Here is a 27,891-nt window from a genome sequence, read left to right as displayed (position 1 = left end):
ATGACAAAATTTTTATTTAGCAGGATAGAGAGTTTTTGTTTGTTTTACCTCTTTAGACTTCTTCAAGTTAGGATATTTTAGAGGCTCTATACCTTGATCAATAAATTTTTTGAGGTCAGGCTCATAGAAGTTGATAGACTAGTAGAGTCAAGATGACTCTAATATTAGTCACACAGATTCATCTAAACATGTACATCCCAACACACAGAGTATACAAGATGATATAAGAGAGATGAGTGTATTAGCTATGACCTAGATATTTCATCAACAGGCACACCCTTCACCCTTTTGAAGAAGAAGAAAGTTAAAAATATTACTTGATTGCTTAAGGCTTTTCTTAAAATCAAGCAAGTTCCAAGGATACTAAGAAAAATGCCTAATAACCTTTTAATTTTGAACATCTTGATGTGACAAAGATTTGATTTATGTAGATAGAACTTTAAAGTTTTTTGTTTTTTGTTTGTTTTTTACATGAGTAAGACTTTCTGAGGTTTTGTGTGTGTGTGTGTGTGTGTTTCAGAAGGTAGTAACATTTGGGGCATCTGTGTGGCTCAATCAGATAAGCCTCCTACTCTTGATTTTGGTTCAGGTCATGATCTCAGGATGGTGGGATCAAGCCTTGCATCAGGCTCCATGCTCAGTGTGAAGTCCGCTTGTCCCTCTTCCTCTGCTCCTCCTCCTACATGCTCTCTCTCTCCCTCTCAAATAAATAAATAGAATCTTTAAGAAAATATCTAGGGATGCCTGGGTGGCTCAGTGGTTGAGCATCTGCCTTTTGCTCAGGGCATGATCCCAGGGTCCTGGGATTGAGTCCTGCTTCTCCTTCTGGTTGTCTCTGCCTCTTTTTCTGTGTCTCTCATGAATAAATAAATAAAATCTTTAAAAAAAAAAAGAATCAGTTTAACTGAATTGAAGGAACTGCCTCTTATCTAAGTGAATAAAACGTATAATTTTATATAATTTTTTATTTTTACTTTTAAGAATTGATGTGAGAACTCTTCTAGAGCTAATTCCTATGTTCCCTAACAGGCAGGTGAAAAGAAAGTTACAAAGATAGTTAAGAAATAAACGATGGCTATACAACTGAACAAAACGAGATTTCTGTTTCTGTGATGTTACTATTTACACAAATTTTTAAAATTTCACATTGCAAACTTAACTAGAAGTGGATTTTGTTTTTTAAATAAAATTGAAGGCAAAATATTTTAAACGGACAGCTTAACTATAAATCTCATTACCATAGGGATCCTTTTAAAATCAGTACTTTTTTGCAAGATAATTTTGGAGGCATGTCATATTTTAAAAGAAACATGATTTGACATTTAATGAATCCTGTGAGACAAGTGAAAAATAGTGACCTATCTCCTAATATGTATGAGGAAACTGAGGTACAAACACATAAAGTCAGCAATCAAAGTTGCCAGTGTAGTGTACAAGCTACACTTACTTTATCTTTAGATAAGCTATTATGGTAATAAATTAGGAAAAAACAAATATAATATGAAACCAGACCAAAAGCTAAATTTGGATATTTATATTTTGAGGATGTTATAGATTAGAGGAGGAAACAAATCAAACCAAACTACCACTAAAGATAAAAAGAAAATGGACCTTGCAGTGAGGGAATGTGGCTGTCCAAACCCACTGAAAGACTTATCCATGTACATACTCAGACATGATATGTCTATGGGAGTCATCTTCAAGTGGTTCTTGTACTAAGATGAGAGTGGTGGGTACAGAAAACAGGCTCTGTTTTTACGAACACTACTTCTCCTGGATGCTCAGTTCTCTAATTCATTAGATTAAGAAAATCTTCTGCATGACAGTCACACTTTGCACCCAAAGGACCTCTCTCTCCCACAAAAGCAACATCAAACAAATTGGCTCATCTCTATTGACAAAAAGTAGTTGCCAGCAAGAGGCACAAGACAAATGAAGCTGATAGGAAATCTACAGATAGTCTGTAAAAATTCTCAAAAGAAACTTGCTAAAATAACTCCTAAGAGAAAAATAAATAAATCTACATCATGCCTACGTATTTGTTCACTCATTTCTAAGTAATCAATCTTAATTCTAAAGATGCAGATCGAAGTTCTCAGTGTTAAGGACAGAAGCAAGCTCTCTGCATACTTAATTTTTTTTTTTTTTTACCATTTAGTGAGCAAAATGAGGCTTCAAGAAGATAACTAATATGGACAAGATTACATGTCCTTTTGAAGAGATGAATTGTGTTCAATAGATTTTGGTGTTATCATTTAACTATGCCTAAGCTTTGGCCACTGTCCAACCTCTAGCTATATAGAATAACTAGCAATACTTAATTCAGACAAAATAGACTTTAAAACAAAGACTGTAGCAAGAACCAAAAGGGCATTGATAAGGGGAATAATCCAACAATAGGATATCTATGTAAATATTAGAAATGTTTAAAATTATAAATGTGTAGAAGTTATATTGCACCCAATATAGGAGCACCTAAATAGATAAAACAATTATTAACATATGTAAAAGTAATACAATAACACAAAATTTTAACACCCCATTTACATCAGTAGATAGATCATCTAGACAAAAAAAAATCAATAAGGAAAGAGTGGCTTTATACAACACATTAGAGAAGATGGACCTAACAGATATATACAGTGAGCACATTCAAAAACAGAATACACATTCTTTTCAAGTGCACCTGGAACATTCTTCAAGATAGATCACATGTTAGGCCACAAAACAAGTCCCAATAAGTTAGAGAAGATGACAATCCTATCAAGCACCCTAAGAAATCAGAGAGGAAATGTAAAAATATACATGAAATAAAAATGAAAACACGATGGTCCAAAATCTTTGAGGTTCAGCAAAAACTGTTCTAAGGGAGAAGTATATAGCAATACAGGCATACCTCAAGAAACAAGAAAAATCTCAAACAACCTAACTTTATACATAAAAAGACTAGAAAAATAAGAACAAAGGCCAAAGTTAATAGAAAGATATGTTTCTTTTCAAATCTAAAGATAATTGATGGGATTTTTGGGTGGCGCAGCGGTTTGGCGCCTGCCTTTGGCCCAGGGCGCGATCCTGGAGACCCAGGATTGAATCCCACATCAGGCTCCCGTGCATGGAGCCTGCTTCTTCCTCTGCCTATGTCACTGCCAATCTCTCTCTCTCTCTCTCTCTCTCTGACTATCATAAAAAAAAAAGATAATTGATAAGCCTTTAATCAAACTTCCCAAGGAAAAAAGAGAGAAAGCTAAAAATCAGAAACAGAGGAAGAGGAATAACGCCCAACACTACAGAAATACAAAGGGTTATAAAAATATTATGAAAAACTATATGTCAACAAATTGGACAACCTAGAAGAAATAGATAAACTTGAAACATTTAATCTTCTAAAACCGAATCAGGAAATAATATAACATTTGGACAGACCAATTACCAGTAATGAAATTGAATCTGTAATCAAAAAACTCCCAACAAACAACAGACCAAGGGTTTTACAAGTGACAAACATTTAAAGAAGAGTTAATACTTATCCTTCTCAAAAGATTACACAAAAATAGAAAAGGAAAACTTCCAGATTTATTCTATGAAACCAGCATTACCCTAATACTAAAACCAGATAAAGACACTACAAAGAAAAAAAAAAGAATAGAAAACTGCATGTCAATATCTCTGATGAACATAGATACAAAAATCCACAACAAAATATTATCAAACTGAATCCAACAATATATTAAAAGAATCATTCACTATGATCAAGTAGGCTTTATTTCGGGGATATGCGGTGATTCAATATTTGCCAATCAGTGTGATACATCACATTAACAAGAGAAAGGATTAAAAAATATATGATCATCTCAATAGATGCGGAAAAGCCATTTGACAATATACAACATCCATTCATGACAAAAACTCTCAACAAAGTAGGTCTAGAGGGAATATACTTCAACATAATAACGGCCTTATATGAAAAGCTCACAGCTAACATCATACTCAAGGGTAAAAAACTGACAGCATTCCTCTAAGAACAAGAAATACAAAGATGCCCACTCTCACCACTTTTAATGAACATAGAATCCTAGCCACAGAAATCAGATAAGAGAAAGGAATAAAAGGCAGCTAGACTGGTCAAAAAATAAGTAAATATATTACTATTTGCAGATGACATGATAATGTACATAGAAAATCCTAAAGGCTCCACCAAAAAACTACTAGAACTGAAAAATGAATTCAGTAAACTTGTAGGATACAAAATTAATATACAGAAGACTGTTGCATTTTTATACACTAGTAATAAAGTAGCAGAAAAAGAAATTAAGAAAGCAATCCCAATTACAACTGCACACATACACACACACACACAACCTGGGAATAAACACGACCAAAGAAGTGAAAGTCCTGTTTTCAGGACTATAAACTATAAAACATTGATGAAAAATTAAAGATGACACAAACAAGTAGAAAGATATTCCATGTTCATGGACTGGAAGAACTAGCATCGTTAAAATGTCCATATTACCCAAAGCAATCTACAAATTCAATATAACTCTATCAAAATGCCAGAACCATCTTTCACGAACTAGAACAAATAATCCTACAATTTGTATGGAACCACAAAAGGCCTCAAAGCCAACATAATCTTGAGGAAGAACAAAGCTGAAGATATCACAATCCCAGATTTCAAGATATAATACAAAGCTGGAGTAATAAAAACACAATTGTCTTGGAACAAAAATAGACATGCAAATCAGTGGAACAGAATAGAGGGCCCAGAAATAAACCCATGCTAATACGGTCAATTAATTTATGACAAAGTAGGCAAGAATATACAATGGGGAAAAGACAATTTCTTCACTTCAGTGGTGCTGGAAAAACTGGACAGCTATGTGCAAAAGAATGAAACTACAGAGCTTCCTTACATCACACACAAAAATAAACTCAAAATGGATTAAAGAGCTAAATATAAGAAGAAAACATAGGCAGTAATTTCTTTGTCATTAGTCTTAGCAACATTTTTCTACAGTAGTCCCACAAGTAAGGGGAATAGAAGCAAAAACAGAAAGCTTTTACACAGTGAAGGAAGTCATCAACAAAATGAAAAGGCAACCTACTGAATGGGTGAAGTTATCTGCAAATAACATGTGATAAGGGGCTAATATCTGAAGTATATAACCTATAAATTCAATACCAAAAAAATTAAATAATCTGATTAAAATGGGTAGAGGACCACACTAGCATTTTCCCAAAGAAGACCTACTCAAGGCCAACAGACCATGAAAAGATGCTCATCACTAATCTCAAGAAAATGCAAATTAAAACCACAATGAAATATCACCTTACACCTGTCAGAATGGCTAGATTCAAAAGGATAAGAAATAACAAATGTTGGCTAGAATGACTAAAATCAGAAAGATAAGAAATAACAGGTGTTGGTGAGCATGTAGAGAAAAAACTACCCTTCTACACTGTTTGTTGGTGGGAATGTAAATTGAAACACCCACTGTAGACAACAGTATGCAGAACAATAAGGAGGTTCCTGAAAAAATTAAAAATAGAAATACCATATAATTTATAATTCCACTAATGGATACTTACAAAAAAAAAAGCCAAAAACACTAATTCAAAAAGATCTAGGCATCAGTGTATTTATTGCAGCATTATTTTCAACAAAGTATGGAAGTAAACCAAATATCTATTGATAGATAAACAAAGATGTTATATATACATGTGTGTGTGTAACACACACACAATGGGATATTACTCACCCATAAAAAATCATAATGCCTTACCATTTGTGACCACATGGATAAACCTAGAGTGCATAATACTGAGTGAAATAAGTCAGAGAGAGACAAATACCGTATGGTTTTACGTATATGTGGAGTCCAAAAAAGAAAACAAGAAACAACAAAAAAAGAAACCTCAACGACAGAGAACAAAGGAGATTAAAAGTGCACTTATCTTGATGAGCTCTGAGTAATATACAGAATAGTTGAATCAGTATGTTGTACTTCTGAAACTAACATGGCATATTAATTATATTTTAATATAAAAATTGTACATATATTACTACCAAAGGTATCTTGCTATTTGCAGCTTATAAAGCACTTTCTCATACATTGCAACCTTTTAGCTTGGTGATTTTGGTATCGATCATATTTTCCAGATAAGAACACTGAGGTTCAGAAGAAATATGTGACATCTATGAAGTCATGTGGCTAGATAGTTGTTATGTTTTGACTATCGATTCTCTGGCTTTCTTATATCACCTGGCTTTTCTGTAAAGTTTATCTTTTGAAAAAATTACCTTTTCTTAATCAGATAGGTGATAACTGCTAATTGATGATCATTCATGAGTAAGAAGCGTTTGAAAATACAATTACTGAATAAAAATTCTACCTTCCCCCAAATAATTACTCTTAGTGACTTTTTGTGTATTTATTCAGTTTTCCTTTATTATTAAGTCAGACACAGGACACACTATATGTGATTTTCTGCAATGCTACTTTTTTCTTTTGTTTTTGGTTAGCAGTCTTAAGTTCCCTCTTAAAACTACCTTGTGACTAGCAGATGCTTACTTAATTCATGGTTAGAATAGAACTGAATTAGGGGGCACCTGGGTGGCTCAGTCAGTTAAGCATCTGCCTTGGGCTCAGGTCAAGATCCCAGGGACCTGAGATGGAGCCCCACATGGGGAATCCCTGTTCAGCGGGGAGTCGGCCTCTTCTCTGCCCTTCCTCCCCACCCGCCCAGGCTGTTGCTCTTTCTCTCTCTCCCTCAGATAAATAAAATCTTAAAAAAAAATAGAACTGAATTAGATGTAAGTCGGGTTATGGTACCAGATGGTCATGGTGTCACATTCTAGCTACTGTGTTCAGACTGTGGAATGATCAACTGTAACTATTATGGTAAAATAATACCACATTCTTTGATATGATCCAACTGTTAAAATTTTTGCTTTATTATCCTTCCTGAAATACGGGACTTGATTTTCTCTTTAAGCTTTAGATTTCTAACATTTTTAAACTTTGGTTTCATACTGGGTTCCTTGTTATTGCCTAGAGTCTCTGATCTTTAGCTTCATCAGGATTATTTCTAATTTATTCTCTTCTTACACAGGAAATTTTAGATTAAAACTGTTCACCATATTTCCAGATAATCACAAGAAAAATTAAACAGAAGCTTTTATATTCTTTGTTCTCAAAATGGACATATAAGCTAGATTAAGATGATCCCTACAAGATAACTCCCAATGTGATTATATTCATGATTCAGAATGTGTTAAAATTTACTATATTTTTTAAAGCATAACTATCAATAACAACATTCTCAGATTTTCTGACATGCCCTATTTGTTATATCATTTCTGTCTCCCAAATTCTGAATTTTTTCTTCTGTTTCTTATTTTTTTCTCTTTTTTAATGAAGTCACAAACTTTTCTAAGGTCATCACTTTTCTGTGACCCTTTTTTTTTAAGCTGAATTTAGTGGTAGATTATTACTTACTTGATCCAAGGGCAAAATAAGCATAGAAATAAAAATATCTGTATTCTTCAATCGTATCATCTTTTAGAAATTATTAAATGCAGGGGTAATGAATTACACCCAAAGGTAAATCACCATATGATATATAAATTATTCCCCGTTGAGCATGAATCAAATATTCACACTTTAAAATGGAGTGTCAAATGACTCCGACAATGGTTACTAATGAGATCAGCCAAGAGAAAATGTCCAAAACTCTTTTACTGCTGTTTATAACTTACATCTTTCAAAGCTATACTTTCGCCCATCTTACAATAGCAGATTTTTTAAAATTGTGTCAATTAGTATTATTTACTTTGAGTTAAAGTACACACTTTCAAATCCCAGTAGGGAAAAGAGGAGAGAAATACTGTAACATATGGTATCAAGGAATCTATATATTTTTTAGAAGAAGCATAGAGGAGCATTGGGAGAAATTAATAAAAATGCAGACAGAAGCATCCTGTTAAGGGGGTATGTTGTGCTGTAGATGCCTGGTTGGAGGCTATGGGTGCTTTATTCCTAATGATAATTACAAAATCAGGTGAGAGAAAAGCAAGCTTTGTACTAATAGGGGTCTGATGAGTTTCCTGATATCTACTGAAAACCTTATTGCAATGGAACTGGAAAAGCTAATAAATGTTTTTCTTTGCCATGATAATAATTTCATTTGGAGAAGGAAAAGAAAGTTATTAGGATAATTTCTCTTCGATATTTAATTCAGACCAAAAAAGGAGGGGGATAACATTAGCTAGTTATAAACTTATTCTAGATATTTGGAAAAGTATTTCAAAAGGACCAAGAAAATTTAGGCATGATCCCCTGGTCCCACTTAAAGAATGGGAAATATCACAATGATGAGAGATAAAAAATTTTAAAGTTATTATCCACGGTAGTCTTAAAACTTATAGCTAAATTGCTTTGAACATTGCACCTCAATTTCTCACAGAAATAACTTAAATAATGATTGGGTTTCCAAAAGCATCCCAAGGAAATCTTGGGGGACAGTATGCAGCTGGACCCCAAAGACATCTGGTGATGATAACTGAAAATTCCTCTCCAGCAGCAAGGACAGAGGTGGACATATAAAGGATGCATGAGAAAGAAATCTTCAGAAGGGCTGGTGGTGCAGGGAAACCATGGCATGCAGAAGAGTTGGGTTCTGAGGGTCTGCTGTATGTACCTCATTTGGAAGATGAGATCCACAAATGTGGAAACTGGGTACTAAACAACCAAGACACAGCTTTGTCTTGCTTTAAAAAATTTGTAGTGAAATTGGAGATATATTAGAAAATGCTTATTCATAAAGGAAGAAATTTTAATATATCTGTGCTAAAGGGGCACCTGGGTAGCTCAGCTGTTGAGCGTCTACCTTCGGCTCAGGTCATGATCCCAGGGTCCCAGGATCCAGTATCCAGTCCCACATCGGGCTCCCTGCGAGAAGCCTGCTTCTCCCTCTGTCTGTGTCTCTGCTCCTCTCTCTCTGTGTCTCTCATGAATAAATAAAATCTTAAAATATATATATATATTTTATATATAAATATATACATATTTAACATATAGTATGTTAAATTTTCTCTTTAAAATTGAGAAATGACATTTACTAAAAATGTATTAGAACTAACATTTTAAGTGTGTGCAACTTGCATTTAATTTAATGACCTTAAGTTCCCACTGCTATTAAGATAGGGACAAGAAAATATGTTTTGATATACTATCAAGAAAGTAGAAAGAGTATTTAAAAGTAACCATCTTAGGGAGATTGTCATGTTGTTGATCTCTACATGGTAAAATGTAATATTTTTGGTCTTGCTATACCCTCTGTATTTACTTCCCATAAGCTTAAATGTTTTAGATTCATAGTTACTTTTGTCATTTATGAGTTCTCTATAAATACACTTTTCCTTGTTTCTTCTATTGCTTAGTTGTAAAATCACAGTAAAATCAAATGTGTTCTAAAATTTTTTTTATGAAATGTAGTAACTTTTATGTGATCATAAAAAGAAATATATATATTTCTCCCAATGGAAGAAATGCTTCAAATTTGATCCAGGATTTTTACTGCAAATGTTTAACCATGACAAGAAATCTGTTCTCTGAAATATTTATCAAATACTATTAGCAATATATACATAATAGAATGACTAGTTTAAAGTATGCGCAGAATTCGGGAGGGAAATGCAGTAATGCTTCCAAGAAACAAAGCTTTTTCGTAAGAGAAATTCATTAAAAATAAAAGTGATTCTAATGATGTAATGCTTCTTCCTCCCTTCCTTTTGTGGAGCATGACCTAATCTGGAAACCTTATCACTCATAATTAGTTAAGCATGTAATGCGCTCATTTCTTCAGACATGCCTCAGGACTCTTTATTTGTTTCACTCCGACTAACAATTATAACCTTCATACAGAATTACAGCTATTTTCTTCACATTTAAGGAACCACTGAAATGAGGCCTGACTGATATGTTTTGTACGTTACTCCTGCAATAACATTATGCTTATCCCAGATGCAATAACCATATTCTACTTTTGAAGGAATAAAACCATCCAGTAATTCTTAATTAGGAAACTAAACACAATAGTGTTTTGTGATCAATTGTGACAAAGATTCAAATAATCAATTACTAGTAAGGTATCAAATACCCAAGCTCTAGAAGCCTTTTCACATACTTGCATTCTAATTGGTTTCATAGATGAGGGGAAAAGGTATGAAGCATGAACATAGGTAAAGCAATATTATTCAATGAGTAGCTAGATCAGACTTTTGGGGGACCTGAATAGGTACCAGGTACTGTACAAAATCTAAACATTTATAACATTATTAATAACCTCCTCTAAACTTTTATGAAGAAAATGTGGAAGGAATAACACTTTCGAGTGTAATTCCTGGTACAGTTTTAACTTTGAGAAATTTGTAATGTTTGACTTACTTTAAAAAAAAATAGACAAGACTGGGAGTAGAAAAAAATGTAGAAACTAAAAAAAAAACACAGAAGAGTTAAATTTCCTATGAATATCAGCAATGGGGGAGAAGGGAGATTTCAGGTGACTTAAATTATTTGGACTATATATCCTCAGTCTGAAGACATAAAGAATTCTAAACAAATACTGCATAGTAGCCATCTTTTCTCAGATTCATGGGTTAATAATTTTGAAACTTTTTTTTTTTGTATTTTAGGAATGAATAAATACATTCAATTTTGGTTTTATACTGTCAGAGAAGAGAGTTCCTATATGAGAAAGAGGGAAGAAAGCATGAACTCCACGGTGACATATCAGTTTGAATTTATGGCTTTTAAGATACAGAAACATGTAGATATATAATTATATAATACAAAACATGCAGGGATTTGGGTATATGTACCATATGTACACGATGAGTATATGTGTACTTCCTAGTTCTATCTGCTGAGAAGGCCTAAAAACAATCACATCCAGTAGTGACAAGAAGCATAACTGGCCCCAAGATCTTGATTTCAAAATACCTTTCTTTCAAAAAGTAATCTAAAAGAACAAAAAGAAATCTAGGCATTTTCGGAAAATTACTGATTCCAAGGCTAGTTGGGGAAAGTAAAAAAAACAAAACAAAACAAAACAAAAACACGTCTAAAGCTCTTCTTGTGCCAGAAATAAGGGATATACTCAAATAATGTTGGAGTCATGTCAAAAAGATATAGGGGCCAGCTGAGAAGGCTTTCTCTGTCCAAATGTAGACAATTGAGCATCAAAAGAAATAAAGGATCATAAGCTTGACTAGCAAACACCTTCCTGGTAGACAGCATCTTAACAAAGTAATCAAAGTTAACATCACCCTAATGGGACAAATGGACATCATGTGCCTCCTGATAGGCACCACAAACGACACATCAGTCTCTTGTTCCTACCGTCACTTTATTGTTTATTCCTAATGAAAGTACACAATATAAATCTAACAATAAGGAAGCATTGGACAAACCTAAATTGAGAGAAAGCCTGAAAACTGGCCTGTGTCATTTAAAAAATAATCTATGTCATGAAGCGCAAATCAAGATTGAGGAGCTGTTTCAGAATAAAGGATACTAAAGAGACATGAAAATCAAGTGCAAAGCATAGATGGCATTTGCTTGGATATAAAAGACATTATTGGGACAAGTGCTGAAATCTGAATAAGGTCTGCAGATTATAGCGTTATGACTAATAAATGCTAATTTCCTAATTTAAGATAATGTCTTTATTTTTAGGAAATATACATTTAAATATTTCATAAGGGAAAGGGGAATCATGCCTTCAGTGTGCTCTCAGATGGTTCAGGGAAATAATCATATACATACACAGAGAGGGAATTAACCTTGGAGGTTACAAGTGAAGGTATACAGGAATTATTTGTACTGTTCTAAATTCCTGCCACTACTTTGTCTTGCCTGGCTCCAACCAGGGAGAGTGCCACACATATAAATGCAGTTTTCGTATATGCCGAAGAAAGAAAACAGGAGAGACTTGATCTAAGCCTAGAACTGCATTGTTCAATAAGTGCTCACTATGTGGCTGCTAGCCACATGTAGCTATTTAATTTAAATTTAAATTATTAAAATTAGAAAGTTGGTTCTTCAATTACATGCAGGGAGCAAAGGAGATTCCCACATTCCACTTCACCTGGGGACAGTATGCTGTGCTGGTTATGGTTACTTAAAATTCTGGAGACTGTCTGCACCCTGGCTGTCTGGGATGAAGTCCAGGCTCTACAATTTATTAGCAGTGAATCCTTGGCAACTGACATCACAATTATTTTTTAGATTTCCTCGTCTATGAAATAGAGATAGGAATAGCACCTATCTAATGGAGTTGTGTGAGGATTAAAAGAGTGGAGTAAAGAACAGAAAATAATACTCCTCTATAACTCAAAGGAAATGTTCCTAAGACATATGGGGTGACAGAGTTAATGATCTCTTCTGTGTAAAATAAAACACGCATTTTATATCCATCACATCTTTATTTAAAAAAATAATCAAGCACCAGAGGTATGGTTGAACTTAATGACTTTTAAGGTCTCTTTCAATACAGACACTGTGATTCCAGGATATGAAGACGACTGCCTTTCCGCTTTAGAAATGACTCTATAATGGTTATTACTTAAATTTTGGAAGGTTGTTTACGTATCTCTCTCAAATTGGTCCAAGAAAGTTATTTTTTAAAATTTTATAAATATGCCTACAATCTAAGATGTTAAATTAGAAGTAATCAGCAAGTGGCAAAGCCTAGGGTTGACGGTAAGTCTTGCAATTCCGAGTCCTTTATGCTAAACGATTCCATTCGTTATGCATTTACTGTAACTTTGTTGAGCACATACATTGTATGGAAATGCTGGTACATACTGGAACAGTGGTGTGGATGCTCAGTATAAGGGACAGTCCAGTTCAAGATCTCCAAATTGATCACAGAAGCTCATAGTTCAGAGAATCTTAGTTGATTTGGAATTGCATAGAGAAAAGTCAAGTAATTCTGTACGTCTCTGGGTTTGCTGTGTAGCCCTAAGGAAACTTTTATAAAGAAATACAGGGGGCAGCCCAGGTGGCTTAGCGGTTTAGCGCCGCCTGCAGCCCGGGGTGTGATCCTGGAGACCCGGGATCGAATCCCAGGTCAGGCTCCCTGCATGGAGCCTGCTTCTCCCTCTGCGCCACTCCCCCACCGTGAATAAATAAAAATCTTTAAAAAATTTTTTTGTAAAATAAAAATAAATAAAAAATAAAAATAAAAAAGAAATACATATTTAGGTATTACTTTTTGATACAAGATAAAATACACTGAAATTTCTATAGTGACGGTAAAGGATATTTTGACTTGAAAGTATTATCTATTATCTTCTCTTAGACCTAAATTTGCTGTCTCATCCAGTACAAAGACATGCAAAAAATGATGATATTTTGCTTACTTATAAAATTCAAGCATTATTTGTTAAATTTTACACCTAATTCTTACCACCTTTTATCCTTTCCTAACTCATATCTCTGCAACCTTTTGTGACTCAAGCCATGGTATGAATACCAAATAAAATAAAATTTGTAAATGCATTGTAATAATCTCACTGGTGCTATGTAAACATATAGACCATTATTTAGTTTACATTTTTCTTTTAAGTCTATTAATTTAAAAAAAAGACTCCTACATATCACTCAAAAATAAAAATGTTTATATATTTTTAATTTGAATTTTGTCAGTTCAGTAATTCATTTTCCTTAGTATTAAATAAAAAACCAAAATGTCATAGCCCTCTTGAGCAAAAACCATTGAGATGATACTCTACAATACACTGATACTAATATATGTAGTCTAAGGCTGGCAATGGGTGCATCAATCAGTTTATGTGTTGGTCTTCAGGAGAATGGATTTCTGTTATTCCTTTTTTTTTTTTAATTTTTATTTATTTATGATAGTCACAGAGAGAGAGAGAGGCAGAGACACAGGCAGAGGGAGAAGCAGGCTCCATGCACCAGGAGCCTGATGTGGGATTCGATCCGGGTCTCCAGGATCGCGCCCTGGGCCAAAGACAGGCGCCAAACCGCTGCGCCACCCAGGGATCCCGATTTCTGTTATTCCTGATCCACATATATACATGATTGAAATGTTCCAGAGTCATAGGAATTGTGGCAAACACAATTTCTTACACAGATGAAAATCTATTTAAAACATCCTATTTAAGGATTTTAAGAATCTCCAGAGAAATATTAACCCAGTATTTTACTATCCCATTCCAAAACTTGATACACAGCACATTTGTCACTAGTTAACCTTCAACACCCTTTCTTTGGAGGGAGGTAATAATAATTCCAAAATGGAAGATGTGTCTCCACCTGAAGCCAAAAGAAGCAGAAAATTTGTCATGCAAGTTCCTGGAGGCTTAGGTATAGACACATGCTTTGTGTTGTGAGCCAATTAACACACACCATCCCATCTTGGACTTTTGTGTCTTAACAAAGTGAGGTAATCATGATGTAAGGAGAGTTACTGATTATTCCATGGATGGAAGCAGAGGTGTCAAGTGACTGTCCATTGGTAAAGGTATCAGTTGGAAGAGTTCTAAGCAGTCTCTTCCCTTATTTTGCCTGATTTGGTTCTCTATTTGGCTATCCTGGCTTCCCTTGGAATCCTGGTATCCTGCTCTCTTGACATCTTTCTCAATCATGCAGCCAGCCACCCTGCAGATTGAACACCTCCCTTTTTGTTCAAGTTTGCTAGGGCTGATTTCTGTTGTTTGTAACTTAGAAGCTTCACTTTTACACCTGTCATAATTGTTTAACTTTCTAAAGATATACATTTATTATAAAAGTTGTGACTTTGTTGTCTATATAATGTTTGCATAGCACATATAAGCACAGATACAGACATTAAAATATTCAGTCACCAGTAATTCTACCACCTAGCAATAAATCATGTAAAATTATGGTTTATAATCTTTTATTTCCCCTTCTGTCTTTGCATCTCAGTCTCAATTAGTATCTCTCCACATACATCACATACTACCTTGAAATTTTTTAGTATCTCATCAATATTTCAAGGAAATATGGAAGGTTTTTCTTTACTGTCACCATACATGTATGTATAGCATTTCCTTGTATGGAGGTACTATAATTAACACTGTAATTGCTGGCCACTGAGAAAGTATCTTTTTTTTTCTTCCAATTATAAGTAATTCTATGAACACTATCCTGTATATAAAATTTGGCCCAGCTGATCTCTCTCTATATTGCTTTGTTTGTGTGTGTCTAGGTGGTGCTCTGATGAATAATGCTACGTGAAAAACGTAACTACATTGAAGATCATTTGCACCGTTCAGGAGAGCACTTTCCATCTAGCCAATACTGCCTTTTCTATACTTACCAAGAGTTCTATCTCCATTGCTTGAAAAAGGCAAAAATGTAAGCAGCTTCCTATGTCCTCAGGGCAGCCCTTTTATCTGAGTCTGTAGCTCTCAATCAGTCAACTCTGCCCTGATATATAGCTCCCCAGAAAAGCAAATTACACATGCATGCTGCATGGATTGATGCTGGCAGCTGTACAGGTAGGGACGAGGCCGTGGCAGGCAACCAGCCTGAAATGGAGAGACTAGCAAGGGAATGTCTCATCTTGCGTCGGTGCTTTCTGGTCTCTTCCCTTGAGACCAGAAATCAAGCCCACTCAGCATATACGGTGCAGTCTTATTTAAGAAAACACATCTATGTTACTTACCCTGAACATTTGAGTTAAATTACTTTATATAGGATTTGATATGAGAGTACTTAAAAATTAATGGAAGACTTAAAAGTGTCTTGACAATGTATATGGCTTTTTCTAAAAGATTTGTTCAGTATAATACATGAGTTTTTAAGATTTAACTGAATATTTTTTGTGTTCTTACTCTATCCAATAACTGATATTTCAGTTCTATCTCATGCCCAAAATTCTATTTAACTTTAAACTAAATAAGAGACAACACTATGAAACAATTTAAAAGCTAATCTGATCAGGCAAGTGTGCTTATGTGTGGCTAGGTGGTGAGGGCTCTTAATGGAAAAATATTCTCAAGAACAAGGTTAGTGTAGGTCCTACTTTATTTTGTTATGTTCAGATGAATGCCAGTGTCCTGCAGTCAACTCTGGGTACATTGACCAATTGGGATACATTTGAAGACAGGATGGTAAAGAAACCAAAGCCATGACTCATGAAAAACTGCCTAGGGCAATAATGTAGGAGTAGGAGTATAACTGTCCTCAAATACTTGCAAGGCTGTTGTATGGAATAAGATTTGTTCTGCTTAGCCACAGGGATTCAGCTATAGGTGGAAATAGAAAAAAAAATAATTTCAACTCAATATAGGAAAGAATTTTCTAATAAAGCATAGGGTCAGTTTTTACTGCTTGGAGAATGTATGCTGAGACTGAACGGAAAAGTTTTCAAGTGTATATTTCTTGAAAAGAAATGAGCTAGCAAAACAGCATTAATAAACACTATGCTTTCATAAATATTAAGCCCAGAGACTTGGACAGATAGTAAAGTTCTAGATGTAATTAAATGGGGGTCTTCATAATTTCAGTAGGTGAAACTAAACAAGGTACTTATAAATAAAAAAATACTTTACTCATTTTCTATGCACGACAATAGGGAAAGAAAACTGTATAATTCAAGAGAACAGATCAATAAGTATGCAATAAGCTAAATATATTTAGTGTCTAGTAAACAAAAAAAAGGGAAATAAATGGATTTAGCTAGACTGAACTTCGGAACTGAAAAAAGAAATGTCATCAAGTGAAATGTTAGTTTCAATAAACAATCTGAGTCTTCCTTACTAAAAAAGAAGTTCTGAATGACCTTATCTACAATTACCTGTTTTATCATTTACTTCCAAAAAGAACATTGGTTTTTCCACAATTCTAATATTTAACAAAAAAACATATATTTGTCTAGGTAATATATTCAGACATTTCAGTGAAATTAAATACAAGAAAATCCTGCCTTAACAGATGGGTCCCGTACATAATTTCTAAACTTATCTGGCTGGCTCAGCTTGAAAGCTGAGCTACTTTACATTTACCAAATCAACAACTGAAAGTGAATCTTGCATTAGGTTTCTTTTAGCTTTTTCCATCTTTTTTTTTTTTTTTGAGCATAGTCTACCATTTAATTAAAATAAGACTACATTTCATTTAGAGCTAGAAACATCTGATTAAAATCTGGAATAAACATCCTTATAAACAGAGCATAATTAAATACCAATATGTTAAATGTACATTTAAAAGTAAATCACAGTTTCCATTCTTATGCATTTGGGAATCTTAATAAAGAGAGAGAATTGAGGATGTAAAGTAGGTAACAAAGCCCTGAAAACTGAAGTATAATATTCTTTTCTTAATCAGCTGATATTTTTCTTCCTAAAAATACATATGATAGCAAGTAATTTAAAAATTCAGTATGATTATAAAATGATTTGAAATTTTTAAATAACTTCAGAATTATAGTCGGGGGTATCTGGGTGATTGGTTAAGCATCTGCCTTCAGCTCAGGTCTTAGTCCCAGGGTCCTGGGATTGAGTCCTCACATAGGGCTCCTTGCTCAGGCTCCATGCTTGTGATCTCTCATTCTCTGATAAATAAATGAACTATAGTCAGCATAAGTAGAAGGAAGAAATACTTTTGAAACATTTTGACAAATTTGTGATGTCAAGAGAAAAAAATGGCAAACATAGACATTAAACGCACTATAAATATGGTAATAAAACAGGAAGATGACTTTTTGCAAATGCATTTTACAAAATGCAAATAATAGTAAAAAATGTCATTTTGAATGTTGGAAATTAATAGTAGTAAAGTAACTTCTATGTCACTCCTACATTTCTTTCTTTTTTGCTCTCATTATCTTATCCTAATTCCTGTCTCTACCAATAAAGCCCAGAAGCTTTATCACTGCAAGCTGTTGTTCCTAAATTTGTCTGTGCATCCAAATCACTTGGCGGGTTTTCAGTATTGGTTTTGCAGCCATACCTAACACCCGTTGAATCAAAGTCTCATGAGGGACCTGGAAATTTTCTGTTTAAAACATGTATCTGGTAAGGTGTTAGCATTCAAAATATATAAAGATCTCATATAGCTCAACAGAAAAACATATCTGATTAAAAAACTGAAAAGTCATTTTTCCAAAGAAGACATATATAAATGGCAAACAGGTACATGAAAAGATGCTCAACCTCAAAAACCATTAGGAAAATGCAAATCCAAACCACAATGAGATATCCGCTCACACCTGTTAGAATGGCTATCATCAAAAAAGACAAGAAATAACAAATGTTGGCAGAAACAAGGAAAAGAGGGAACCTTCACACCCTGTTGGTGGAAATGTAAATAGGTGCAGCCACTATGGAAAACAGTGTTGAGGTTCCTCAAATAATTAAAAATAGAAATATCACATGATCCAGCACTTCCACTTCTGGGTATACATCCAAAAGAAAGAAAATCAGTATCTCTAAGAGATATCTGCCCTCAAATGTCCATTGCAACATTATTTACAGTAGCCAAGACGTGGAAGTGACCTAAAGGTCCATCGGTGGATAACAAAACAATATATATAATAGACTATTATTCAGCCAAAAAAAAAAAAAATGGAAACCTGACATTTTTGACAACCTGGATGGACCTTGAGGGCATTATGCTAAGTGAAATAAGTCAGAGAAAGACAAATACTGTGTGATTACTTACATGTAGAATCTAAAAAACCCAAACCCATGGATAACAGAAACCATATTGGTGAGTGCCAGGGGTGAGGACGGGGAGGATTGGTTAAAGGTGGTCAGAAGGTACAAACTTCTAGTTATAAGGTAAATTCTAAGGATGCAATGTATTTCACAATGTCTGCAGTTAACAATGCTGTACTATGTATTTGAATGTTGCTAAAAGAATAGATCTTAAAAGTTCTCATCACAAGAAAAAAATAGTAACTATGTGAGGTGATGGATATTAGCTAAATTTATCGTGGTAATCATTTCACAAGAGACACATATATCAAATCATTAGGTTGTATACCTCCAGCTAATATTATATGCCAGATATATCTCAGTAAAATGGGAAAACAATATTTGCAAATACTTCTGTGACAAGGGGTCAGTGCTTGAGAATTACTGACTTTTTTTCTTTTTTTTTTTTTTTAGGATTTTTATTTGAAAGATAGAGAAGAGCAAGCATGAGCAGGAGGGGCAGAGGGAAGAAGAGAATCTTAAGCAGACTATACACTGAATGAAGAGCCTGACTACAAGCTCGATCCCAGGACCCTGAGATTATGACCCTAGCAGAACCAAGAGTGGACACTTAACCAACTGCACCACCCAGGTGCCCCTACTGACCTATTACTAAAATGTTCTCCTAATTGCATTTATACTTGCAGAATGCCCTCCTTTCTAATCTATCTAGCTGAAGCCACCACTTCAAACTTCCTAAAGCATCTCTCTGATAATACCTTCCTATTCTAAAACTTTCAATAGCTCATAAATGATCTTTAGTCTGCCTTTTTCAGGAGATTACCAATCATCTTTCAAGGTACAGATCAAAAGACACCTTCTCCAAGATGCCCACTTTCACTGCCTATGATAAAAGTCATCACTTCCTATTTGGAACCTCCATAACATGCTGTATCATCGATGTGGTGCTTATGACTTTGACTTTTGTATTATAAATATCTTCCTTGTTTTACTTTTTGCATTAGATTACATGTAATTGAGGATAGGGACAATGGATTATCAAGCTGTATACTGCATATATATTTCACACAAATAGATAATGATTTGTATTAATTAATGCATGAAGAGATAGAAAACAAAATAGCATTCTTGACTCGAGTTAAATTCAGAGGTTTTGTAAGGAGAAAGATAAGAAATGTTTCTAAGAGCATTTGAGCTGTATGTGGGGTTAAGTCGGCATCAGGTATAGGGACCCATAAACTGTTGTGCATCAGCCTCAGAGCTATAATTAATACGCCGATTTAAACTTATGCAAATGAGGACATTACAGTGGAAACATATATATAACATGTATATCAATAAAAGAAAACAAATTACTCTGTAATTTGTTGCTGTTAAAGTAGGCCTAACTCATTAAACTGCTCTGTGGCTAAAGCATCTGAAGACATCTGGTGTGGAAGGTCATAGGTTATTAACAGACTATATTCCAGAAAGAAAACCAGGAAATAAAAATGTCTTTTCACTGTGATTCTGGTCCCTAGTTATGCACCTTTCTCTTCCATATCAGCTCAACCTCCCTCTTCTTCCCACCCATGGATATAGTTTCCTGGGTATCATTACTACAGTCTCTACTTCTCCAGGGTCAGAGTCCCACAATAATTTTCCCAAAGCCTATTTGAAAGCTTCCTTATATCCTCAAAATTTTGCTCAGGGATGCATCAAAAGAATGCCAAGGTGGTCAAAAGAATAATTGAAGATTAATACCATTGTTCTAGTTTGAAAAAGTCATATATGTTATCTTAAGAGAACAATCTATGTGACAAAAATGATCTGTACTTTGTAAATGAAAAAAACTGAAACTAAGTAAGACTAACTGATTTCCCCAAGGTAGATCCACTTCAGTTCCCTTTCCAACATACCTAATTTTCCCAAAGATATTTAAGTTTTTAGGAGACTCCTAAAGACACAAACAATATTTTGGATAGGAAAGTGTCACTACACCCTTTGAATCTCCCCAAGTATGTGAACAGCGATGCATACGGCTCATTTGTTCATTATCGAGATCACTGGTTAATAAGTAGACCTCAATTACTGTGAGTTTAATCATTATCTGTATACATCACTGAGTCAAGTAAATCACATATTTTACTAGATAAAGAAAATATTGCAAAATACTTGATTATTAATCAAGCAAAACTAAATAACAAAAAAAACCCAAAATAATAAACCTAACAACTCACATAATGGGAACATTTACTTAAAGACTTGTTCAGAGCAAGGAATGAAGGAAGAATTCTGCGTTTTATAAAAATCATAACTGCTAGGGCACTTGGGTGATTCAGTCGGTTAAGCAGCCGGCTCTTGACTTTGGCTCAGTTCATGAGCTCAGGGTCATGAGATGGAGCCCCTTGCCTGGCTACCCATTGAGCGTGGAGCCTGCTTGAGATTCACACGTCCACTCTCCCTCTGCCCCTGCCCCCTTGTTCTTTCTTTCTCTTTCAAAAATATAATTGCTATCATCTGAGAAAAATTTTCAAATAATCTGTAAAATGAGAATGAACCATTTTTAAAGGATGTATGAATTTAAAATCATTAGGAGATCTAGAGAAAAATATTTATAGTTCCTTAAATATCAATATAGTGTTTAATATAACATTAAATAGAAATCTGTTACCTTGTTGGACAATTATTCTTCAAACTTTAAGGTTCTACTCAAATGTCTATTCAACTAATACGGAAAAACAACACTGAGTGTACTTGGCTTAGTTTAAAATTACCTAACAATTCTTGGTCATTGTTAGATCTTTTTTTTTTTTTTAAGATTTTATTTATTTATTCATAGATACAGAGAGAGAGAGAGGCAGAGACACAGGCAGAGGGAGAAGCAGGCATCATACAGAGAGCCTGACGTGGGACTCGATCCAGGGTCTCCAGGATCACGCCCTGGGTTGCAGGCGGCGCTAAACCGCTGCACCACCGGGGCTGCCCATCATTGTTAGATCTTATAGCACATGTAGATTGATATAACATAGATATTCTTTAAAAAAAAAAAAAGAATGCTGGTTACTGAGTGGGCCTTCTCAGGGAGCATTTGAGGAAATTTTTAGATAGTTGCACAATAGCTCTCAGTGGGTTTGTGTTTTCTTCTGCATGCTTGGATGTCCTACCAACACATGATGACTAAGAAGCCAAAAATTATATTTTAACTTATTAAAAATCTCTCCCTTTTAAAGTATCTTGCATGTAAAGCTCCTTTTGACATGTTCCCAGTAATTACTAAGTCTTGAGAATACTTCCATTACATAATGCTTCTTATTTACATTTACTCTCTAAAGTTGTTATCTGGATTATTACAATAACCAATATTTCTTTATTTTTAGACCTGTGCAGATGTCATCTGTCAATGGACATCTGGTCTCTTTCCTTAGTTTGACTATTGTGGACATTAGTGCTATAAACATTGCAGGTGCCCCTTTGGCTCTCTATATTTGTATCTTTGGGGTAAATACCTAGTAGTGCGATTGCTGGATCCTGGGGTAGCGCTCTCTCTCTCTCTCTCTCCATAAATATATGTATACACACACTATATATATATATACACACACACATATACACACACACGCGCACACAATGGAATATTACTCAGCCATCAGAAAAGATGAAATCTTACCATTTACATCAATGTGGATGGAACTTGAGAGTATTATCCTGAGTGAAATAAGTAAGTCAGAGAAAGACAATTACCATGTGGTTTCACTCATATGTGGAATATAAGAATCAGTGCAGAAGATTATAGGGGAAGGGAGGCAAAATTGAATAGGAAGAAATCAGAGAGGGAGACAAATGTGAGACCCTTAACTATAGGAAACAAACTAAGGGTTGCTGGAAGGATGGTGGGTGGGGGTTGGGGTAACTAGGTAATGAGCATTAAGGAGGACACATGATATGATGAGCACTGGTTGTTATATGCAACTGATGAATTACTGAATTCTACATCTGAAACTAATGATGCATTATATGTTGGCTAATGGAATTTAAATAAAAAAATCTATTGATACAATTAGGCAGTATAGAGAACAAAAATTTAGGAAACAGTCTAGAACTCCATCACTAGCTTGTTTAGAATAAAGAGAGAAAAGAAATAAGGCAATGGCAAAAGAGTTTCCAAAGCATTATGTCACTTACTTCCGCAGGGAGTCACCAATATCATAATCACAAAGCCTGAGAAGCTGGAGTTGTCTACACTTATCTCCATTTTTGACTTCCACTCAACTCTTCACCCATCATTCGGGCTTAGTCTAGTCTCATGAGTCCAGTGAAACAACTCTTGCTGAGATTCCCAATGATTTCCATGTTCCTAAATCTCATGAACATTTATCAGATTTTGAGATCATGATAGTTTTTGACACAGTGTCATTCTTCCCTCTTAAAACATATTTTTCCCTGGTCTTGTCACACATTTACTATATTTCACTCCTTCTGGGTCAGCTCTTTCTTCACTGCTTGAAGCTCTTTCTTATGTACATAGACATTAAGTGGTGGAGTACTTCAAAGTTTGGATTTAGGCTTTTCATACTTTTATTCTATACTGTCTTTCACATCCACATTTTTAATTACTTACCAAATACAAGTAATTTCTTCTGACTCTAAGTCAGTATGTTCAATTTCCTATAAGGCATCTCTCCTAGTACTCATTTCCAAGCACATATTCATGTCCAAAATCCTATAAGGCATCTCTCCTAGGGCTTATTTCCAAACACATATCCATGTCAAAAATCAAATTCACGATCTTCCCACACACTGAGTTTTCTGTCTCAATGCATAACACCCACATCCATCTAGTTGTACAAGCCAGAAAACTCATCTTGGTGACAAACTAATCTATCCACCTCCACCTTAGTGCCCCTTTACTTCACTCACAACACTGAAACTTGGGTGATCATTTAAAAGTGAAAATCTGGGGATCCCTGGGTGGCTTAGCGGTTTGCCACCACCTTTGGCCCAGGGCGTGATCCTGGAGTCCCGGAATCAAGTCCCACATTGGGCTCCCTGCATGGAGCCTGCTTATCCCTCTGCCTGTGTCTCTGCCTCTCTCTGTGTGTCTCTCATGATTAAATAAATAAAATTTTTAAAATGAAATAAAATAAAAATGAAAATCTGATCACTTCTCTCCCTTGTTCAACACTTTTCATGGCCTCTCATTCCTCTTAGACAAATTTTGATATGACCTAAAAACCTTATGTGATCTGATTATCTCTATTTCTTTAATTTTTTTCCTTAGCATACTTTTCTACATTCCCTGTGCTTTAGCATAGTGGTCCTTTCCATCCCTTGTTTTTCTCTCTCAAGGATTTACCTGTATTTTTCTCCCCCACACTTATCAATTCGTTAATTTCTAGTTTGTTCTTTCAATAGCAGCTCATGGGTACCTTATTCAGGAAAGCATAGCTTACCCCTAAAGTAAAATTTATTTATTATGAACTCTCAGAATACTGTATATCTTTTTCTCTTTTGCAGCATTTTTCAGAGTTGAAACTTTATGTTTTTTACAATTATCTACTCCTTTTTCCTTTTCTAGACTATAATCTTTCTCTTTCTTTCTTTCTTTCTTTTTCTTTTCTTTTCTCTTTTCCTTTCTTTTCTTTTCTTTTTTCTTTCATTAAAGATTTTATTTATTCATTCACGAGAGGCAGAGACACAGGCAGAGAGAGAAGCAGGGTCCTCACAAGGAGCCCGATGCAGGACTTGATCCCCAGACCAGGATCACATCCTGAGCCAAAGGCAGACAGTCAACCACTGAACCACCCAGGTGCCCCATCTTTCCCTCTTTCTTCTTTCTTTCTTTCTTTCTTTCTTTCTTTCTTTCTTTCTTTCTTTCTTTCTTTCTTTCTTTTTCGTTCTTTCGTTCTTTCTTTCTTCTTTCCTTTATCTCTTTCTTTCTCTTTTCTTTTCTTTTCTTTCTTTTCTTTCTTTTTTGTAGACTATAATTTTCAAGAAGACAAAGGCTCTGCTAGTTTTTTTGCTCCTCTTTGTATCCAGAATGCCAAGCACATAGTAGGAAATCAATGAACACTAATTAAGTGAATGAACAAATTAATGTTTGTGGTCTGAACTGTATAGGTGTAAATATCCAGAGGCTTAAGCTGGTTTGGCTAATGAATAAGAAGGACATAAAGAAAATAAATTCCTAAGAAGTTTTACTATTTGATATCTAGAGCCTAGGAAAGTTTATCCAGGCTTAATATAAAACTTTTGGTTTTAAATGTTTGAGAACTGGGACCCTGAATATGTGGTAAAGAAACTAGCAAGCATTAGGAAGGGAGGTCAAGGCTTAAGGTTAATCCTTAGTTTATTCAATTATTCATCCATTTACTTAAAAAACTTCATTAAATGTCTACTATGCACTATGGACTATGCTAAGGATTATGCCTACAAAGGTAAGATGATGCCTGCCCTTAAAAAGCTTTCAATGTGGTGGACAAATGGCTCTGAGGCCTACCCAATGGTAAAAAAGGATCTTCTAAACTATATCTAGGTCTGAACTGCAATGATTCTGGAATGCACATGACAAAAGAAAGTGGCAGGGTTGAAGGATGATAATGCCTAGATGGATATGTGAACAGAAGAGGAAGGAGTTCATTCAGACAACATTGGAGATGATTCTAGAGCATCAGTAGTACTCAACAACATTATACATGGCTACTGGTTGAAGAGACAACATATTCATTAAAAATTAAAATAACATATTGCATGTGGTATTTGACACTTTTAAGACTAAACTAGAATGACACACTGTCAGATTGCAGGAGAATCAAAAGTATAATGGATTATATTGAGGTGGATGTTATTGAAATGCTAGTTTGGTGCTATCTTCAGAAAACATATATTGATTTATAGCCATCTGTATTTTTCCTTCATGGAGGATAATGAAGAACAAACCTATATCTATACTGGCTTAAATTACAAAAAGAAACAAACAAAACAACACACATACACACACAATAAACAAGGCATACCTATCAGGAAAATATGGAAACAATCTGGTTTGGATAGGTTTTGCAATTCTCTGGAAATAGAAAAATGAAGTATATATGTCCCTAGACTTTTTTTCCATATGTGTAAAGTCTAAACTTGTTTTCATGATTTTTGTTGGAATATCAACAGGTAGAACACAATTATGTGTCCTGAAAAAATTTAAAGACAAGACCAAAAAAAAAAAAAATCAATCCTTTTTACTTGAAAAATAAGGAGACAAATTGATGAAGCAAAACAATTTAGAAGTGATTAACACAGAGATGTTTTGTGAATAAATGAATGGCTGATAAATAATGACATCAGAAAGTCACTAAACCAATCACACATTTATATAATATAATCACTTACTTTGGGAATATTTTACAATAAGTAAATGAAAATATGAATGGGAGCAAGGGCTTTAAATGGAAGTTAGGGGGAAAAAGAGAAATATAATGTAGTTATTGAGTGCTATACCCATAAGATAAACATTTCTGGATAATTATTCCATCATTTGAGGACAAGCAGGGAGTATGCTATAAAATGTCCTCTTTGTGTTGCAGAGATTATGAGTCTTTTAGTTCAGCAAAATGTCCTTCATTATACATTAATGAATTGTGTTCTGATATTTAAATCAGTTCTTTGAAAAAATGTAGACTATAAACCAGTGTCCCAGAACCTGATCAGTCTTAAGTGAATAACATTGATTTCCTCGAAATGCCTGATAGGAGATTTCACCTCAACACCTAGAGATTCTTCCAAGAGCCAGAAGAGTGGGTTCTGTCCTCAGCCTATCCACGAGTCTTTCTTTACCCATTGTCTTGAAAATGCTATTCACAGATAGGAGTGTTACAACACAGGGCAAACTAGAAACATCAAAGAACCACAGGAACATGAAACACTGTTTTAGTGATTAGGGAGGAAAATTATGACTTTAAATTCTGATCAGTAGAGCAGAACGATTGACACAGATTCTGGACTAACAGTGAACTGCTGCATTATGAATTTCAAGTTTTATAAATTATTGAGATACGTAATTATCGAAACTAGAAAAGACTGTGGCCCAAGTTTCTGGTATCTCTGAAGTAGCACCCATTACCTTTAAGATAACATTACACTTGGAAATGATACTCAAAATCCTCATCTGTCTTCAGGTTCTGTAAGCATAAAATCAGTACTTCAACTAAAATAATGCAATAACGGGATGCCTGGGTGGCTCAGCGGTTGAGCAGACGTCTGCCTTTGGCTCAGGGCATGATCCCAGGATCTGGGATCGAGTCCCACATCGGGCTCCTTGCCGGGAGCCTGCTTCTCCTCCCCCTGCCTATGTCTCTGACTGTCTCTCTCTCTCTGTGTCTCATAAATAAATAAATCTTTAAAAAATAAAAAATAAAATAATGCAATAACAAAGATTCCCTGAATCTGGAAACTATAAATTCTGTGCATATGAGTTGACGTGTAAATAGAATTTTTACTGAGTTTGGAGGTTATGGATGTAATCGAACTGAGGCTAAGGTGTATGAAGTGATTTGCCCCAGGATGCCAGCTACTGAAGGTTAGTCAGTAAGTCCAGAGAGTCTGAGACTCTTTTCCTTGAGTTTCTTAAAACTTTGGCTTTCTACTATTGGCCAGGAACACAGTGACTTTACGTATATATATATAACAGTGATTTATACAAAAGTATGTGTGTCTCTGTGTAAACAAGGATATAAGAAAAACAGAGAAAAATAGGACTGTGGTGTAGTCTGAAATTTTCTATTTCAAATAAACCCAATTATTTTCACCTTTTGGGCATAAAATGAAATTGAAATGAAATTTGCATGATTTTTCATGCAAAAAACATGGCTGCTGGCTGAGCAATTCCAAATATTGCAGACTCCAGGGAAATGGCTAGAGAAAAGGCTTTCTCCCCTCTATACATGAGAGATAATTAAAATTACATGTTCCCTTCAAAGCATAAGGCAGAGAGAACTGGACCAGTGTTTTGTATCAGCAGCCATCTTGATCATTTTGCTTCTGTTAAATCCCAAGAACTTGTGGTTTTGATGGTGTTTTTCTGGTTACAAAGCATAAGCAAACTCACATTTTTATTTCATTTGACAAAATAAAAAGTAGGTTCGTGACAGTAATAACTGGGAGGCAGATCAGAGTGTTTGACCCAACTGCACACGGCATTTTACATT

At 34.7% G+C, this 27,891-nt stretch overlaps 1 protein-coding gene and 1 long non-coding RNA gene across 4 annotated transcripts in view; one reads left to right on the top strand and one right to left on the bottom strand.

Moving 5' to 3' along the window:
- The window catches only part of LOC144282229 (uncharacterized), a 182,051-nt gene extending 160,852 nt beyond the window's left edge, over positions 1–21,199 (top strand). Inside the window, exon 3 of the long non-coding RNA XR_013350570.1 lies at positions 19,169–21,199. This is a non-coding gene — a long non-coding RNA (uncharacterized LOC144282229). The remainder of the gene's footprint in view (positions 1–19,168) is intronic.
- The window catches only part of SYT1 (synaptotagmin 1), a 537,260-nt gene that overhangs the window by 460,275 nt on the left and 49,094 nt on the right, over positions 1–27,891 (bottom strand). The window lies entirely within an intron of this gene.

Source organism: Canis aureus, chromosome 13 (genome assembly GCF_053574225.1).
Source record: "Canis aureus isolate CA01 chromosome 13, VMU_Caureus_v.1.0, whole genome shotgun sequence".
Taxonomy (NCBI): Eukaryota; Metazoa; Chordata; class Mammalia; order Carnivora; family Canidae; genus Canis; species Canis aureus.
This window is presented reverse-complemented; position numbering and strand designations above follow the sequence as displayed.